General features: G+C 45.5%; 1 protein-coding gene across 1 annotated transcript in view; it reads left to right on the top strand.

The window, feature by feature from the left end:
* CACNG2 (calcium voltage-gated channel auxiliary subunit gamma 2) overlaps positions 1-17,670 on the top strand; it is a 124,135-nt gene that overhangs the window by 68,327 nt on the left and 38,138 nt on the right. The gene's annotated exons all lie outside the window — the stretch shown is intronic.

The raw sequence follows: 17,670 nt of genomic DNA, 5'->3' as shown, positions 1-17,670 counted from the left end.
TACCTACCCACTCCCACCCCTTACAAACAATTCTTAACTTCCTCATCAGGGCCCACAGGCATTCCATGATCTGACCCCTGCTCACCTCTTTGACCACATCACCTCCTTCCACCATCTCCCTCACTCACAGCCCTATCTTCTGATCCTTGACGACACCAAGCTTATTCCTACCCAAAAGCCCTTACCCTTGCTGTGTTCTCCACCTGGAGTGTTCTTCCCCAGGTCTTTGCATTGCTGACTCAGTGTTGCATCTGACCCTCTCACGGGGCCAACAGGATCCTTGGAAGGTGACCTTCCATGGCATGGAAGGTCATCTCTCTGAGATGACTTCTCTGGCCCCCTACATGCCCACTGTGCCCTAAGGTCACCTTATACTTTCTTATATTCGTCACAACCCATCACTATTTGAAAGCCTCTTCTTGGTTGATTTGTTCGCTTACTTGTTCATTGCCTGTTCCCCTAGAATATAAGCTCTCTGAAGGCAGAGACATCATCTCTCTTGTTCACTTAGTTCTTGGGACAGTGCCTGGAACACAGTAAGAGCTCAATATACGTGTTGAATGAATGAGTGAACACACGGTTATTCTACCTGTCTGGCTTATATGCTTATCACCCGGCCCCCTTTACCTGCCTAACTCCTTCACATCCTTCAGACTCAGCGCTGCCAATCATCAGCTTGCGTGCAGGCACACGCGCACACACACGCACATGTGCACACACACACATACATACACAGAGTTGCCTCTCTTCCATCTCCCACAATAATAGGCAGCATTTGCCCCTATCACTGTATAGCTGATATATAGCTGAATTATAGCTACGGCTCCTCCCCCAGCACTCCAGGCTCCTTGGGGATGGGCCCTTCCACTCTGCATCTCCATCACCCAGTTCACAGCCGTCACAGAGACGGCACTCAGTGACTATCTAGTAAATGAGTGAAAGAATGTATTCTTCACTGATAGTTAGGGCTTTGATTATTCCTTAAGAGATAAAATTAGACCCGTATTACTCATTTCTCTCAATCAGCCTCCAAGTTTGAGATTTGGGAGGCATCCTAAATTTCCTCCCGATGTCCCTTTAAGTCTATACTCTTGCTGTAACAGGCTAACACTTCTCTGAACTATTTGGGAACTGAAGCCTCCCTCGACATTGTATTTCTGATTGGCTGCTATTTGTTTTGACAGCTGTCGGAATTTTTTATTTAGACCAAGCTCTCTCTGGGGTTTAGTTTACTGGATCCTCTCAATTTAACACCTAGAAAGAAGAGAAAATGACTTAACTGTAGATCGTTTTTTATTGAACATGTACCATAAAACAGACCTTCTTTCACCTCTCCACTCTCTCCTGAGACTTAAGGATCCTTGGTTTTTATTGTCGTCTTTACCACCCATTTGGAAAGGACAGAGCAGTGGGAGGATGGAGGGGAATATTAGCTCCACCCGGGAGGGACTGGGGCTCCCAATCTCCCTGCCAGCGGACCCAAACAGAGGGAGCTTTCAAGGGAGTTCTTGACAGTTTCTTACCAGAAACATATACCAAGCTGAGGGAACGTACTATATGACACACATCCACAGAGCCAAAATTACAGGCCATTTTCTCCTACCTGTCTCTTCTGTTTGATTTCTGGCAGATGTCCATGGGCAAAACCATCCGTTTCCAATGGGAAACTGCAGTGTCTACAGAAAGAAACTTTAAAAAAAATTTTTTTCTTTACTTTTAAAATTTTTTGGCTGCTCTGCCTGGCATGCGGGATCTAAGTTCCCGGACCAGGGATCAAACCTGCGCCCCCTGCAGTGGAAGTGCAGAGTTTTAATCACTGGACCGCCAGGGAAATCACGAGAGAAACTTTTTCTTGCTCATTTTAACTGGTGTTTCCACTCATAAGAGGTGGTGCAGAGTTGAGGCATTTGCCGGAAAGAAATATTTCGCAAACTCAAATATTCTCTCTGCCAGTTCCTCCACCCCAGCCCCCAATATCCATCCAGACTAGAATGTTGATTAAGGTCAATCAATGGGAAATTGCTTAATACTCAGCTTCATTTTGTCTCCGCACATACAAGTCACTGTGTATTTCGAAAATATCTCGGTCCCAAACATCTATCTTTTTTAAAATAACATGTATTATTCTTTGTCGAAGCAAAACATGTTCATTACAAAACTTTAGTAAATACAGAAAAATATAAAGAATACAATTAAAATAATTCACCCAGAAATAAACATTGATAGCATTTCAGGAAAAATACTGAATTTCTATGTCTTTTTTTCTGTGAATGAGATATCTCCTTTTATTAAGGTATAATGGATGTACAATATTATATAAGTTTCAGGTGTACAACATAGTACTTCACAATTTTTGAAGGTTATATTCCATTATAGTTATTATCACACGTTGGCTGTATTCCCTGCGTTGTACAATACATCCTTGTAGCTCATTTATTTTATACATAATAGTTTGTACCTCTTAATTCCTACCCCTATCTTGCCCCTCCCCACTTCCCTCTCCCCACTGGTAACCACTAGTTTGTTCTCTACTGTAGATACGTATCTTAAGCAAGACTCAGATCACAACGGATACATAATCCTATGTTCTCTCTTTTTTTAATATCATATCAAAACTTTTCCCATCTCCTTAATCTTTGAAAACATGACTTTTAATGGGCTAATTTTCTTTTGTTAGCTTTACAATTCTTCTTAGATAAAATAAACCCAAAGAAGTTATCAGGTGACAACAACCTGGCTATCCCAAAGTGACAAGTGAGTTTAAAAGTTGAAAATCAGAGTTATTCATGGTAACTGTTTTCTGGAGGCCTCCCTGGCAACTCACCAATAGGCAAGACCAAGGTGAGTTTAAGGTAGCTAAACCTGGGAATGTAGAACTCCAAGTCCAGCCGTGGGTCACAGTTACCTCCAGATTTGGGGATAATAGGCTGTTTTCACTTTCTTTTTTATTCCTTTCTGTACAGACTAAATTTGCTACCACAAGCATGCCTTGCTTTTAAAATCAGAAATAAACCATAATGCTATTTTCATTTTGGAAATAGACAACACCTAATTATATATTTACCCTGGTTCTCTCATCCTCATTCTCTCTCTCTACACAAACACACACACACACACACACACACACACACACACACAAGCACAGCCAGGAGCCCCATTCCCATCTCCCATTTTCCAGGTGCACAACCTCAAGCCCTACTTATCCCTCTTCCCTCCTCCCTCTCCCCTGCCCATCCAGGATCCTGGGCGGGCAGGAATGGGAGTAGGGGGCTTTCACCTGATCCCTCAGTCTTGTCCTGTCTGGCTCCAATCCACTCATCTGGAGCCTGATGCCAGGAGCCAGCATTGCTCAGCAGAAAGGAGACAAACTTTGATGGAAATAAGCTTTTGATGTCAGAAGGGCTGTGCCACTTCCTGTCTGTATGACCCTGACCAAGTCACTTAACCTCTCTGAACATCAGTTTCCTCATCTGTAAAGTGAGGATGATATCTAGTTTGCAGGATTATACCACAATTAAACAATATAATCTCTTTATCATACTAAGTGAAGTAAGTCAGACAGAGAAAGACAAATGGCATATGTTGTCACTTATATGTGAAATCTAAAATATGACACAAATGAGCTTACCTATGAAACAGAAACAGACTCACAGACATAGAGAACAGACTTGCAGCTGTCAAGAGGGAGGAGTTGTAGGGAGGGATGGAGTGGGAGTTTGGGGTTAGCAGAGGCAAACTAGTATATATAGGATGGATAAATAAGGTCCTACTGTATAACACAGGGAACTCTATTCGATATCCTGGGAAAAACCATAATGGAAAAGAATATAAAAAAGAATGTATGAATATGTATAACTGAATCACTCTGCTGTACGGCAGAAATTAACACAACACTGTAAATCAACTATACTTCAATTTCAAAAATCTCTGAAAAAGCTTGCGCCAAATAAATGCTTTCCTCATAGGCTCGCTGACCATCTCTGGGGCCTTAGTTTTACTCTGAACTTGTCCATCCTTCCTCAGGCCAAGGTCAAGCCCAAGATCTCCTTAATCAGCCAGGACTTTTCTGCTTGGATAAAGGGATACATTTTAACATTGGAGCTGGAACTCTCACAAAGGGCTGGGAATCTGGTTTTAAAAGCCAAACATTGAGTAGATGAGAACCAAACTATCACTCGACTCTGAAGAATGCTCTCTCCCGGTTGCCTGAGGTTCTCAGCTTGCCTTTGCAGGGAAATCCACAAAGCTCTTCCTTAAATACTGCCTTCATTGATAAAGAAAGGGAACAGACCGACAAAACCCTGACAGTTTCTCTTTTCTAATCCCACATTTCATCCAATCGAAAAATAAGAAAGAAGAGGCAGGGTAAAGGAGGAGAAAGAGGAATGAAGAAGAGGGGAAAATGGGGAAGAGTGATATGGATTCGATGAACCTTTAAAAGACAAAAAAGTGGGGATGGGGAGAGAAAGAAACAGCACATAAGAAGAAAGTAGGTCGGTGCCGTCAGCTTTTGCCAGAAGAGCAAACTGGGTCTGAGCATTTAAATGACTCGTTCAGAGGCTAAAACAAGTCAGGATGAGAAATAGCATTAGAATTTGGAGCTCTTAGTTCGTCTGCAAGTGACACTAATTTTAAGGTTGTCCATGAAAATGTATAACCAGGTTTTAAGACGGCCAGCTCACTCTGCTCCATTTTTCCTCTCTGTACCTTTAAATTCCCAAGCAGCATTGCCTGTAACTGCGTAGCACTTGTTTTCATTGTTTGTTTTCCTCCAAGAAAAATGACTAGAGGTAGAAAACCCCAGATTGTCAAATTACTTTCAGAAGGTTTTACTAGAAATTATTTTTTTAAACTGTAGTTAAAGATAAACACAATGTCTCCAAAGCTGAGCTGTTTTATCAAGTCAGACAAAAGAGAATACAGTTCCTTTTTAAGAACCCAGGTTAGCTGCTATCGTGGGTGATTATCTGGATGTAATACGTTACCATGTGCAGAATGGTACAGCCTACTAGATACATTTGAGGCATCATTCATTCATTCTACGGTACTGACTGAACACAGAATTTATGAGAAGTGCTGTCTGGACCCTGGAAACACTGACCAAGGCAAAGGAGGGGTACTGGTGCCCTTCTGGAAGGACCCTGCCTTCCAGCAAGGGGGTGGGCAGGTACACAAGCATTTGGAAGGCAGAATGTGATCTCCAAATTGTAGAACCAAGAAGGATCATCTCATCCAACCCTCGTTTAAAATGAGTCCCAGAGAGGGGAAGGGACTTGCCCAAGGTCATACACAGAGAGTTACTGGGGGAGCAAGAGGGAGTTTTCATACTCCATATCCGGTGCTTTTCCACTGTATAAAGAATAGAGTTGAGTTTAATTTTTGAAATGGGCTACAGTCCCACACCTGGGATTGTGCAAAGCCTAAGGGAGCTGCCGAGATTCCCCTGTTAACACATTTTAGGACCCTAGCCTCAAAGAATGTTAGATCCAGAAGGGACCCCAAGGATCATCTGACCTTGTGGCTCATAATCAAGAGGACACATCACCCCAGAGCTACCAAACCAGAGTCTGGCGGTTGGATGTCTTCACTGCTTCTTAGTGCCTTGAAGGTGCTTATCAGATCTTCCCTGGGACACTAAGAGCAGGTTTGGAGAGAGGCCAGCCGAGTGAAGGGACAACTAGGAATCCGGGGAAAGTGGAAGAAATAAACACGGAGAGACAGTTTAGGGTGGTGGTCACTAATAAGGGCTTGGGACACAGACAAGCCGGGGTTCAAATCCTGGCTCTGACCCTCGAGCCAGGTGGCTTTGGGTGAGCAGCCTGACCTCTCCAGACCTCTTTTCTCATCTGTAAAAGGGACACTTCCTATGTCCCTCCATCATAGGCTCGCTACACAGGTTCAGGGAGCCCGGGGGATGTCGTGTGGCATCTGGCAGGCAGTCAGCGCCACATAAAGAAGGGCCATGACTTCCACCACCAGGTGGGCAAGAGAAGGTGCCTGAAACCGCTGTCTGGTTCACAGCTTCACCTCAGGCCATCCTGCCACCTCCCACACAGAGGCCCAGAAGTCAAAAGTCCTGCATGGGGGCTTCCCTGGTGGCGCAGTGGTTGAGAGTCCGCCTGCCGATGCAGGGGACGCGGGTTCCTGTCCCGGTCCGGGAAGATCCCACATGCCGCGGAGCGGCTGGGCCCGTGAGCCATGGCCGCTGAGCCTGCACGTCCGGAGCCTGTGCTCCGCAACGGGAGAGGCCACAGCAGTGAGAGGCCCGCGTACCAAAAAAAAAAAAGTCGTGCATGGTTTGGGAATGATTCGTGAGGTGTCTAGAATTCCAAATCACGAGTTCCAGGGCGCTTGGTCCTTTGACACCTGAAGCTCGAGGGAGAGGAGCTCTCGGCTCTGGGGATCCCAAGGCTTTAAGAACGGATGTGTCTTAATGATACGGGATATGAGGAGCCACCAGGTAGGAGCAGCACAGCCCTTAGAGAACATTGAGGCCAGCCACACCTTGGAGGCCCAGAGAGGTCAGGCGACTCACCCAAGGTCACACAGAGTATTAATGAGGCCAGGTAGGGACTCAGACTCTCCTTCCTGAGAGCAGAGGTAATAACTGGGATTACTGAGAGGACACAGTGAAATTTTGCAGTAAAGCATTTTGCACATGGCTGGCCCACAAATGTCTCAATGAGCAATACAAATATCTATTATTATTATTATTATCATCATCATCATTATCATCAGTATTATTACCATGGGTTTTTAAGTAGTTCCCCAGACTCTCAGTCCAGTTCCCTTTCTGTGGCTTGAACTTCACTCTTCCAGTCTTTCTGTGCTAACTAACCATTAACAAAGTCATTGACAAACTTCGGGCTAGGCACTGCTGTTCTAACTCACTCGACCCTCACAGTGAACATTTACAAGGTAGGTCCTCCTGTCACCCCATTTCTCAGACAAGGAAACTGGGCACAAGGCAATTACATCCGGTGCCCAAGATGTCATGACCAGGAAGGGGCACAGCTGTGACTTTTACTGAGCTGGTCTGGCCCCAGCATATGAATGTCAAATGTTCTATACTGTTAACACTTCAAAATCTTCTCCAAAGTTATGCCTCTGTTACTTCTCCGAGTTCTGAAGACTGAATAAGGAAGATGTCTTGCCTTTGAAGTAGGTTAGTGTCAGAGCGGGGCTGGCATATAAGAAGGGGCTAAAAATTGTTCATTCTTCCCACTTGAGTTCCAGAGCTGAATTTCTGTTCTCACTGGACAATTTTTGGCCCCGGTCCAGCCCATCGATAGCTTGTGTCTACATACATTGCTAGTATCGCTTTTCCTATTCTAAGAGTGAGGGAGAAAGATTTAGACCAATGGCTCTCAGAGTGCATCCCCAGACTGCCAGCACCTGGGAGCTTGTTAGAAAGGCAGATTTTCTGGCTTCACCCCAAACTCACTCAATCAGAAACTCTTGGACTGGGGTCCAACAGCCTGTATTTTGACAAGCCCTCCAGGACATTCTGGGGCACACTGACAATTGAGAGCTACTGATGAAGTGATTTGTACCACACCTAGACTGTGCCCAGTGCATAGTGGGGACTTGGGAAACAGAGTCTGAGCCAACTGGCCAGGTCTGAATCCCTCACCTCCACTGACTAGCTAGGCAACCTTGGGCAAGTCACTTCACCTATGTCTGTTTCCCGGTTTCTAAACAGCGGGTGATAGTAGCGCCTGCTTTATAATCATGTTTGGAGGGTTAAATGAGATCATAGGTATAAAGCATTGAGTAGAGAGAGCAGCAGATATCAAGTCCTCAGTAAATGTCACCCGCTGTTTAAGTGCTGTTGTCGTTGGCAAATACATGAACCAACATGCATATTTAACAAGATGGAAAACACTGAGGCTTGTCTTGCAAACCTGCAAGTTTGTCTTAAATGGCTGGAGCACCAGTTGTCTTTTTAATTCAGCTCCATTCAAGAAATATTTACTGGGACTCCCCTGATGGCACAGTGGTTAAGAATCCACCTGCCAATGCAGGGAACACGGGTTCGATCCCTGGTCCGGGAAGATCCCACATGCCGCGGAGCAACTAAGCCCGTGCGCCACAAATACTGAGCCTGCGTTCTAGAGCCCGTGTGCCACAGCTACTGAGCCTGCGCCTAGAGCCCATGCTCCACAACAAGAGAAGCCACCGCAGTGAGAAGCCTGCATGCCACAACGAAGCGTAGCCCCTGCTCGCCGAAACTAGAGAAAAGCCCGCGCACAGCAACGAAGAGCCAACGTAGCCAAAAAAATTAATTAAATTAATTAATTAATTTAATTATTTTTTAAAAAAGAAATATTTACTGAGCATCTATTATTTGCCAGTACCTTTTCGATTCTGTGATGCCAGGATGAATAAGACACTGTCCCAAGAGACAAATGCAGCTGTACTGTGGGGAAAGGAGGGGGACAGGCATGTGTCCCAGCACCTGTGGGTGTGTGGAGCAAAAAGGGAAAGCTCCTGGAGGGGCGGGGTGGTGCGCACACATGCACGCACGTGCACAAACTCTATTCAACCTTTGATTTTTTTAGTAAAAAGCACATATGGGCACTAGGGATGGAATTCATTCTGTTCTTATGACTTCTTTTTCAATTTCAAGAATGATTTCAATACCTATGCCATATCATTATTAATCATTAGGCTGAAGCCAAAAACAAAATCATCCTTGCCCTCAAAATGCTCCCATCTCATAAGGTGAAAGATTCTTAAAGATAAAATATGTCACCAGAATAAACAAACTTGGACTGGGTGGCAAATCCAGCAGCCAGGAGTGGGCTTGGTGAAGACAGTTCTCGCTCCGAGCTTCCGGAAGTGGGGAAGGCTTCCCAGAGGAGGTGCAACACAACTTAGCCATCTTGAAGGATAAGGACTTGAATAGTAAATACTGTATTCCTTCTTTTTGGAGCTCTTACTGGTCTCTGGCCAGATACAAGGTGGTGAATAATGCAGATGTGATCTTGCACTGGCTCGTGGACTCAATGATACAAAACCACACACTGAGTATTTAATATGCATGCCTCATGTGAGCTCCATAACAAACCTGGTAGGTGGCCACACATTACTATCAGCAGCATTTTACAGATGAGCAAAAATAGGCACAGAGAGGTTAAGTAACTTGCCCAAGGTAACACAGCCAGTAAACAGCATTGTTGGCATTCAAATCCGGGACACCTCACTCATAAGTCTATACTCTCAAACACTCCACGACATCATAGAACAAATGAACTGGCAGAAGGAACCTGAGGAGATTTTGTAGGTAGCAATTGTTTAGTTGAAGGAAAAGAGAGAAAATTTTAGAATCCTTTTCCTCCAAGTGCATCCTTGTGAACACATTCCTTTCCATACTATAAGCCTCACTCTGCAGTGAGAATTGTGCTATCACTTGGCTGAGAAGAATTCAGTTGCCTCCAAGAGGACCACCTGCCTTAAGTTCTCCTGCCAGTAAGGGAATGCTTCTCTGAGCCACTTGCTCTCTGCAAACAGACTGGGAAGATTTCTGCTGAAAGGTGAATGTCCCATCACTTGTCTTTGCTAGTCTAATCTGAGCGCAGTCACAGGGGGCAGGGGAGGATTTCCCAGAGTGAAGTCCTTCCTAGACTCACGGTCCAGGCTCTGTGTGTGTGTACGCCCACACTCGTATGCATTTTCTAGCTGATGATAATCTTTTAAAATCCACTTATGCATAACTGGCTTATACGGTTCTTAAGAGACCCCTTTGAACACCATTTCAGCGCTGGAGCTTGCCTTTGTGTTCACACAAAGCAACCACCCCAAGTGACAGCATTTAACTTTTAACAGGTTGATAAACATGTCCAGCTGCCACTAGAGTGGCAGGTATGTCCAACTTTCAAGCGACAACAATCGGCTGTCAGGTTGAAATCTTTTACGTTACAAAGACTGAACTTCTCTCTTGCTGTGGTCTGTGGCGACGGCAAGTCAGACTCGTAGAGCATCGCTTTCACCTCTTAAATTATTTGATAAATTTAATTTTACATCACAAAAATAGCATCACTGGGCAGGAAATTTACTGCCTTAATTGTCACAGACTAAGGAGAAAAGAACAGAAGCAACGTGGATGACAGGCTCCTATGGACTGAGGTGACATGATGGTGGTCTTTCTTTTTTAAAAGTATAGTTGATTTACAATGTTGTCTTAGTTTCAGATGTACACCAAAGTGATTCAGATATATATATATATATATTCTTTTTTAGTTGGTGGTGATATTTACATGTTAGGGTCTTGAGTTAATTCACAGTGAAAACACTGGTAGATAAACAGAGTAATCACTTGGCGCGTACTGGCCAAGGCATAATGAACTCAAAAGAGACTCCAGCAAAATGACATCATTCATCACATTAAATCAGTGTTGTTCATTTGAATTCAATTAGTACAGCACCTCTGTATTTCCTTGGTAATTTTGTTTATGGTTTAAAATTGTATAAGAGCTCTAAGCTTGTATGCTGTGAGCATAAGAAATTGGTTTTTACATTATAAACATCAGAATTTGTTTTAATCTGTCATCTTACAGAGCCATAAGAATGATATTCACTTAATACACCCCTGCGATACTCAAGTTTGAGAAATCCTGATGCAGTGGGATGAGCATAGAATTGGGAGGTGGACAGAACTGAGTTTAAATCCTGGCTCTGGCCCACGGCTGCTGTGTGAGCTTGGGCAATCCCTCATCAACATTTCTGGTTCTCAGTTTCCTCATCTGAGTGGTTGGCTGTGAGAATTTTAAAAGATCTTTTATGGAAAGTACCAGGCATGTCGTAGGCACTCACTAAAAGTGAATTTCCTGGCCTTTTCTCTAAGTTTTATCTCCATCTGCATGCCATTCTGTCGTTTGACTCCTTTCAAAACTGGAGGAGTGTCCTAGGAGAGCAGCCGCGTACACTGACAGTGACACCTCTTGCTTAATCACGCCCATTTCATTCCTTCTGGTTTGCCAGGAGCAGGAAGGAGCAGGCAAGCCTCCGTGGCCATCAGGATGACAGAGAGGTGGAGGGGGACCAAGAGCACATAGCTGCCACCTGCCTCCCCAGGAAGGGGAAAGCCAGTCACTCGTGTGAGGCCAGAGAGCAGACCTGGCAGCAAGTCGGGGCAGCCTCTGCAGCCTGGGATGTGACAGAGGAGCAGCTGCCTCAGAGGGGCCCCTGCAGGCACACTTGGCTGCTTTCCTCTGGGTTCCACCCAGGTTCCAGCCCAAATGAAGTCATGGCCATATGGCAGCGGGCTCCTCTTCGGGAAGAAAGAGGAGGAAGAAAGAGGAGGTCAGTGCTTCCAAGACCCAAGGGAGCAAAGTCACAGAGGAGAGATTGGCAGAGTCCCAGACCCGAGTCCTGGGACCCATCCAGAAATCACCAGGTGTCACCAGCACGCAACTCAGAATTCACCACCCATCCCCCCACTTCTGCCCCCTGCCTCTGCCTAGGACGGAGTGTAGCCACATAAAGTCAGAGACAGTCGTTCAACACATGTTAACTCATCAGCTACTATGGCCAGACAGACACTACAAGGTCTTCATGTTTATACTCTTGGCAAACAGCTAAAACATGTCAGGCTTCTAAGTTTTAGACTGATGACTAACAGAGTTACCGGACCCTAGAACGGGATAGGTGTTCAACATAGATTATCCTGATGAATCTTCTCAGAAATCCTCAAAAGCAGAAGCTACTAATCCATTCTATAGGTGAACAAACAGGCTCAGAGAGGCGATGAACACAGAGTTCAATCCTTGCCTGATTCCCAAGCCCATCTCCATCCCACCACACCATATTGCCTTTTGAACTGAAGAGGGACAAGAGACTGATTTTTTGTTGGATACCTTCTAGGTGCCAGGGATAGGGATTTTACATAGATTTCCTCCTTTTATCTTCGTAACAAGCCTATGAGGTAGATATGATTATACATCTATTTTTTTGCTGGGGGGGGGGCGGAGATGAGGAAACTGAGACTCAAATGGGTTAAGTAAGTGACAAAGCCAAGGTTCACACCAGGTGTGTCCACTTCCAAAAGCCCGTGAACTTCCCCTCCCTTGGGTCCAATCTCTGAGCAACTTCCAGATTACAACCTTTTCAACATGACTAGATTGACATCATAATCCTACCCATCACCAGCTAACTTACCTACTTTGCTTTCAGCGCTATGCTAGGCTCCATAATTTTTTTTTTTTTTTTTTTTTTGTGGTACGCGGGCCTCTCCCTGTTGTGATCTCTCCCGTTGCGGAGCACAGGCTCCGGACGCGCAGGCTCAGCGGCCATGGCTTACGGGCCCAGCCGCTCCGCGGCATATGGGATCTTCCCGGACCGGGGCACGAACCTGTGTCCCCTGCATCGGCAGGCGGGCTCTCAGCCACTGCGCCACCAGGGAAGCCCCGTAATAATTTTTTAAAAAATAGTTTCTGCTCCTAGTCCCCAAGGAACATCCATCCTGGTAGGTAGATAAGACATGAAGCCTGAAGAGTGATAAATACACCAGTGCTCTAACACACTTGATGATGGGGAAATATCAGTGTCCCCTTTCCCTGCTCTCTGCCCAGCTAGTTCCTGGTCATCCTTCAGGTCTCCACGTCAACACAGATTCCTCAAGGAGGACTTCATTGAACACCCAGACTGGGTCATGTCCTAGTTACACATCTCTAGGATTCTCAGAACTTCTCTTTCCCTATACCCCCCACATGTACCATCACTCAGTGGATATCTCTGTGCCCCTCCCCTGTGTATGTCGTGAGCACAGGGATGGTCCCTGATTCATTCTCTCTGCCCCAGTGCCTTGCATCCCCAATGCCTAGCACAATGCCCAACACAGAGTAGAAAATAAACCATGATCGAATAAGTGAATAATGGATTCATCAGGAAAGACTTCATGAAGGAGGAGGGATTTTAGTTGTGCCTTGAAGAACGTGGAGGACTCAACTAGATCATGAGAAAGGAGATGCCAATCCAGGCAGGGAGTACCTTATGAGCCAAATAAGCAGGACTGTGCCAATTGGATACTCAAATGGGGGACCAAACGTATCTCAACCCCTACCTCGCGCCACATAGAAAAAAAATCAATTCCTAGCAAATTGCATATGTAAATGAGAAAGGGAAAACTGTAAACTTCATCCAGGTCTCTATTAGCCATACTCTATATTCTTCAGGGATTTACATTCTCATTGGGAAGACAGAGCAACAAGAACAACTGGAAACAATAAAATCCAATGCACCTTAAAGCCCTGCTCAATAGGGGTGCAGCCTCACGAGGATAGAGCTCAAAAGTAAAAGACAACTGTTGAATAGAAACCTTACCTACAATACAACTGCGTGAAAAATACATCCGAAACTCAAGGATAGAATTTTAATAAGGGGGAATTTCAATTAAAATTCAGTGTGAAAATGGCCCAATAATAATAACTAACACTTAAAGAGTTCTTGGAATGTGCCAGACACTTCCCTAAGCACTGAACCAAATTAACTCCTTCACAGCAACTCAATGAGGCATTTACTTTCCTTATCCCTGTATCACAGATAAGGAAACCAAGACAAGGAGAGGTTAAGTAATTCGAGGACATTGTCATTCAAGGGATATCAGGTTTGGAATCTTCGGGGCAAATGACTTTATTTTTCTGAGCCCTGGGTTAGAAAAATAGGAACTGAAAATTCCCCCTACCTCCTAAGTAGTTGTGAGGAATAAATGAGGGGATGAACATAAACACACTTTCTTATCTTTCAGTGCAGTTTGCCAGTTAAGGTCTTGTTTTCTTTTACCTGATACCCACTATGACATTATTTCTTTAGAAAGAAGAAGGCTAAATCAAAGCAGGCCAGAGATTGATTCAAGTAACCCGTCAGTATTTGTCAAGCACCGTCTATGTGGCAGGCACTGATTTAAACACTGGGGCTGCAAATCAAAGCCTTGCCCTTGTGAATCTTCTATTCTAACAAGAGAGACAAATTAAAATGTGATGAGACATCAGCTAGTGGTTAAATAAGAAGCAAAAAGAAATCCTGCTAAGGGGACATAGGATGGTCGTCGGACGATTTTTGTTCAGAGACCTGAATGAAGTGAGAGAGGCAGCCACGTAGATGCTGGACAAGAGGGTGGGTGGGAGTCCCAAGCGCAAAGGTCTCGAGGGGGAAGCCTGCCTGGTGTGTTTCAAGACAAACTAGGAATCTTATGTGGCTAGAGCTGAGTGAATGGGGGAGGGTGGCAGCTAAGTGTAGCAGTCATCGCAGACTAAACCAAGCCTGGTACCTATGAGATATACAAAATGTGTCCACTGGGCAGCAGCTCGTGCAGTTTGCTCACTGGTCTTCTGTGTACGAGACTCCAGCCAATCACTACAAACCTTGTGCGCGCACTTTTCCTCCTACGCAATCCGATGGAGGCTTATATGCTGTAGCGGTCACATGGCTGCAAACACATTCCTTAAATTCATTCATTCTGCAGAGCACCTGCTATAAGCCAAGGCCCTCGCTGGGCATTGGGAATACATTGTGAATAAAACCTCTACAGTCCCTGCTCCAATGCTGGACATCCTCTTGTGAGGGAACCAGGAAGTAAACCAAGTCATGGTGCCTGGTGACAAAGACCCTTGCTGCCAGTCTGGCATTGCTCAGGGGGTGAGGGAAGGCACAAGAGAAGCTGGGAGAGGAGAAGTCAGTTCTGCCTCCAGGCTCCAGAGCCCCTCCCCCCTGTGCAGCAAGTCGCAGTGCTGTCAGTTCCACATCACAGCTGGTAACGGGCAGATGGATTGTTGCAAACCGCAGAAAATCCCCAAACCTCATTTAAGTCAAAAGTTGCAATCTCTTCCCTCCACAAGCCTTTCGCTAGCTACACTAACACAGGAAAAGTGATTGTGGCATCCCCACTAGCTAGTCCCCGCTACCTGCTGCTCCCTGGCAAGGGCTGAGATGTTGCGTGGGCACATCTGGAGACACGAGGAGGTGGGCAGGCTGCCTTTTGCCTAAAGACATGATGGTACACCCAGCAGCTCTCTAAGTGGCAAGGAAACAGGCCATCTCAAGGTGGTGTGGGAAGTGTTACCAAATGGGAGAGCATGGAGGGCTGTGGGAAGAAGAAGAGGGGTCCGCCCATTCTTTGGGGTGATGTGGAGGCAGGAGCAGACTTCAAGGTAGCCTTCCTAGAGGAACTGATGAGTAAACTGAGAACTGAAGCACCAGTAAGAGGCATGGGGGCAGGGGGGGCAGAGAGGAGGGAGTGGTAGGGAAGAGGGAAAGGAAATACATGCAGAAAGGATGTGGGAAAGTTCGAGGTAGGAGCAGGCACGTGGAGTGGCTCATGGGAGTCGAGGCAGCTCAGGGTGGCTGGGGCGTGGCTTCTGGAGAAGGATGAGGCTAGAGACTGGAGAGGCAGTCAAATTGTGCTGAGTCCTGGAGGCCTTGCCAAAGAGCCCTATCCTGCAGGAATGGGGAGCCACTGAAGGTCTTTAAGCAGAGAAGAGGCAGCCCAGATTTCACCTTTTGCAAATCACAGTGGCTGCAGGGTGGAGGGTAGATTGGAAGTGGGTAAGAGGAGAGCAAGGAAGCCAGCTGGGTGGTGGAGGGTATTGTAGTAATGCACAGAAAGTGGATAGTAGTCTGCACTGAGGCATGAATGATTCAAGACGTGTTAAAGAATTGGCAATTAGACAAGAGTGAGGATGGAGAGGTAGAAATCAAGGATGACTCCGAGATTTGCAGCTTGGGAAACCGGCTGGATGAAGGTATGGTTTATTCAGAAAGAGCCTCTGGGAAGAGGGTCTATGTAGACAGTGGGCAGTAAGTTCAGGCTGAGGTGCAGATATCTGTGAGATGTGTGTGAGGGGAAGCCAGCGCACCATAAAGTCAAAGGCAAAAAGATAGGTTTGGGTTGGACATAGAGACTCGCGGGTGATCAGTATGTAGATGAAAATTGAAGCCATGAGATGAGATTCTGGGAGGAACTTACATAAAATGAAAAGAGAAGAAGGTCAAGGGGAGAGCCCCAAGGACACCAAATGAACAAGATAATCAGAGGAAGAGGAGCTGCACAGGAGTCTAAAATGAGCAGGGAGAAAACTAGGCAACCGTGTGGTCCCAGGCATGACGGGAAGAGGGTGCCTCAGGAGGGAGGAGTGCTTGGCTGGGTCAAATGGTGCCAACAGGGCAGAGCGGAAGCGGGCAGATGTAGGGACATGTGTAAAAACACCTCCCGTGCTAGCACTCAAGGAAAAAAAGGTGTTGGAAACCTCTGTACTCTATACTTTTTCATTACCCTCTGCTCTGCATGAAGGCACAGGTGTAAAAATCCAAGATTCATTTAGTGCAATGTCTCCCAAAGGACAATCTAAAGAATCTGCCCCATGATATGAAACACACACACACACACACACACACACACATCTACTGAAATGAATTTTTGGAAGGGTTGTGCACTATGTTCCCAAAGGTGATTTTGAGAATGCAATTAGCAGAGTAAAGCCTCAGAAAGCCCTACAGTAAGGAAATGTATTTAACCTCATTTAACCCAGCATTGCCCCAACTTAAAGGAACCCCATCATGATGTATCTCTTACTAGCATCTCTTGGGCTGGCAACAGCAAAACACACTTTGGAAATCACAATATTCATGGGAAAGGGCATGTCTCACTGATGAAATGTCTGCAGCTGGTAAACCACTGGTTAAAAACATCCTCTCCCAAGTTTAGGATGAAAGACTTCCTTGATCCGAATTCCCTCGTTATTCATTGATTTTAAATGTATTGGTTGCCTGCTAAGTAGCATCGTAGCCTGGAGGGTGATGGACATGCTAATTTCAGGGGAACAGGATTGAGGAGACCCGGGGGAGGGCATTCTTTGGACCTGTATGCTTGTGTTCATTATGTTACGAGCCAAATAACCTGGCAGATGCTGGCCAGTTGGGAGGGATGAGGGAAGAAGCGTCACCATGAGATGGTCTTCTCTCTTCTAAGAAGTTATGAGGTTTGGGGGACCAAAAGCAGTGCAAAACATTGATGCAGGCGGTGAAGAATACTGGTAAGGACCATCCTCAAAAGTGGTTGTTACCATGTATTAAGCATTTATTCTATGCCAGACATTTACATAATATAAATATAGTAACATGTACTGAATTCCTACTCTGCACCAAATGCTCTCCTAAGCCCATTAGCTCATTTACCCTTCCAACAATAGATATTTACGATCTCATTTGCCAGATAAGGAAACTCACTGAGAGGTGACATTTCTTGCCCAAGACTGTGGCTAGTAAATGGCAGAGCTGAGATTTGAACCTAGACAGTCTGCTCCAGACGTTATACTCTTAAACTATACATTCTACACCCTTTAAAAACATCCCACTGATACTTGAACTTGGATTTCTGGAGTATGAATCTGAAGTGCTAACCATCACACCCAGGAACCACCTACATTATTTATGTTCTTTGATTTTTGCAGCAATGTTTGGACGTAGGTGTTATTAACCCCCTTCACAGAGAAGGCTCAGAGAACTAACACAGCTCATAGGCAGCGGTGCTGTAGCTCTTGAATTCAGTGGGGTCTGACTCCGAAGCTCCCACTACTAGGTCTATAACCTCTTGCCACCCAGACTGCTGTCACTTTTAAGGCTGGAACTGGGGCGATAGCATTTTGCATGACTGCTGAGATCTAGACCCTGACC

This window comes from Pseudorca crassidens, chromosome 11 (genome assembly GCF_039906515.1).
Source record: "Pseudorca crassidens isolate mPseCra1 chromosome 11, mPseCra1.hap1, whole genome shotgun sequence".
NCBI classification, from domain to species: domain Eukaryota; kingdom Metazoa; phylum Chordata; class Mammalia; order Artiodactyla; family Delphinidae; genus Pseudorca; species Pseudorca crassidens.
Note: the sequence above shows the minus strand (reverse complement) of the source record. Positions and strands in the feature narration are given on the sequence as shown.